Source organism: Arachis hypogaea, chromosome 1 (genome assembly GCF_003086295.3).
Source record: "Arachis hypogaea cultivar Tifrunner chromosome 1, arahy.Tifrunner.gnm2.J5K5, whole genome shotgun sequence".
Taxonomy (NCBI): domain Eukaryota; kingdom Viridiplantae; phylum Streptophyta; class Magnoliopsida; order Fabales; family Fabaceae; genus Arachis; species Arachis hypogaea.
The window spans coordinates 92,631,272-92,633,433 of record NC_092036.1 but is presented as its reverse complement, the minus strand read 5'-3'; the positions used below and the strand labels follow the sequence as shown (position 1 = coordinate 92,633,433).

Genomic DNA, 2,162 nt, shown 5'->3' with positions numbered 1-2,162 from the left:
TGCCAACAATGCAAGGAAGGTGCTGGGTGACTTCACTGCACCTACTCCCGACTTCTATGGGAGAAGCATCTCTATCCCTGCCATTGGAGCAAACAACTTTGAGCTTAAGCCTCAATTAGTTTCTCTAATGCAACAGAATTGCAAGTTCCATGGACTTCCATTGGAAGATCCTCATCAGTTTTTAGCTGAATTCTTGCAAATCTGTGACACTGTCAAGACTAATGGGGTTGACCCTGAGGTCTACAGACTTATGCTATTCCCTTTTGCTGTAAGAGACAGAGCTAGAATATGGTTGGACTCACAACCTAAAGAAAGCCTGAACTCTTGGGAAAAGCTAGTCAATGCCTTCTTGGCAAAGTTGTTTCCACCTCAAAAATTGAGTAAGCTTAGAGTGGAAGTCCAAACCTTCAGACAGAAGGAAGGAGAATCCCTCTATGAAGCTTGGGAAAGATACAAACAATTGATCAGAAAGTGTCCCTCTGATATGCTTTCTGAATGGAGCATCATAGGTATCTTCTATGATGGTCTGTCTGAACTGTCCAAGATGTCATTGGATAGTTCTGCTGGAGGCTCTCTTCATCTGAAGAAGATGCCTGCAGAAGCTCAAGAATTGATTGAAATGGTTGCAAATAACCAATTCATGTACACTTCTGAAAGGAATCCCGTGAACAATGGGACGAATCAGAAGAAAGGAGTCCTTGAGATTGATACTCTGAATGCCATATTGGCTCAGAACAAAATATTGACTCAGCAAGTCAATATGATTTCTCAAATTCTGTCTGGAATGCAAGCTGCACCAGGCAGTACTAAGGACGCTTCATCTGAAGAAGAAGCTTATGATCCTGAGAACCCTTCAATGGAAGAGGTGAATTACATGGGAGAACTCTATGGAAACACCTATAATCCTTCATGGAGAAATCACCCAAATCTCTCATGGAAGGATCAACAGAGACCTCAACAAGGTTTCAACAATAATAATGGTGAAAGAAATAGGTTTAGCAATGGCAAGCCTTTTCCATCATCTTCTCAACAACAGACAGAGAATTCTAAGCAGAGCCCCTCTGACTTAGCAACCATGGTCTCTGATCTAATCAAAACCACTCAGAGTTTCATGACTGAAACAAGGTCCTCCATTAGAAACTTGGAGGCACGAGTGGGTCAGCTGAGTAAGAAAATTACTGAACTCCCTCCTAGTACTCTTCAAAGCAATACAGAAGAGAATCCAAAAGGAGAGTGCAAGGCCATCAACATGGCCGAATTTGGAGAGGAGGGAGAGGCAGTGAACGCCACTGAGGAAGACCTCAATGGACGTCCACTGGCCTCCAATGAGTTCCCTAATGAGGAACCATAGGAATCTGAGGCTCACACTGAGACCATAGAGATTCCAATGGATTTACTTCTGCCATTCATGAGCTCTGATGAGTATTCCTCCTCTGAAGAGGATGAGTATGTCACTGAAGAGCAAGTTGCTAAATACCTTGGAGCAATCATGAAGCTAAATGACAAGTTATTTAGTAATGAGACTTGGGAGGGTGAACCCCCTTTGCTCACCAAAGAACTGGATGACTTGTCTAGGCAGAGATTACCTCAAAAGAGACAAGATCCTGGGAAGTTTTCAATACTTTGTACCATAGGCACCATGACCTTCAAGAAGGCCTTGTGTGACCTAGGGTCAAGCATAAACCTCATGCCTCTCTCTGTAATGGAGAAGTTAGGAATCTTTGAGGTGCAAGCTACAAAAATCTCACTAGAGATGGCAGACAATTCAAGAAAACAAGCTTATGGACTTGTAGAGGATGTTCTGGTAAAAGTTGAAGACCATTACATCCCTACTGATTTCATAGTCCTAGAGACTGGGAAGTGCATGGATGAATCCATCATCCTTGGCAGACCCTTCCTAGCCACAGCAAAGGCTGTTATTGATGGAGACAGAGGAGAATTAATCCTTCAAGTGAATGAAGAATCCCTTGTGTTTAAGGCTCAAGGATATCCCTCTGTAACCATGGAGAGGAAGCATTAAGAGCTTCTCTCAGAACAGAGCCAAACAGAGTCCCCACAGTCAAACTCTAAGTTTGGTGTTCGGAGGCCACAACCAACTTCTAAGTTTGGTGTTGAACCCCCATATTCAAACTCTAAGTTTGGTGTTGGAGGTTCCAACATTG

The 2,162-nt window shown here is 43.2% G+C and overlaps 1 non-coding gene across 1 annotated transcript; it reads right to left on the bottom strand.

Moving 5' to 3' along the window:
• Window positions 1-382: 382 nt before the first annotated feature.
• On the bottom strand, window positions 383-490 carry LOC112712894 (small nucleolar RNA R71). Its single transcript, XR_003157958.1, has one exon. It is a non-coding gene; the product is annotated as a small nucleolar RNA R71 (small nucleolar RNA).
• Between the last annotated feature and the right edge of the window lie 1,672 nt (window positions 491-2,162).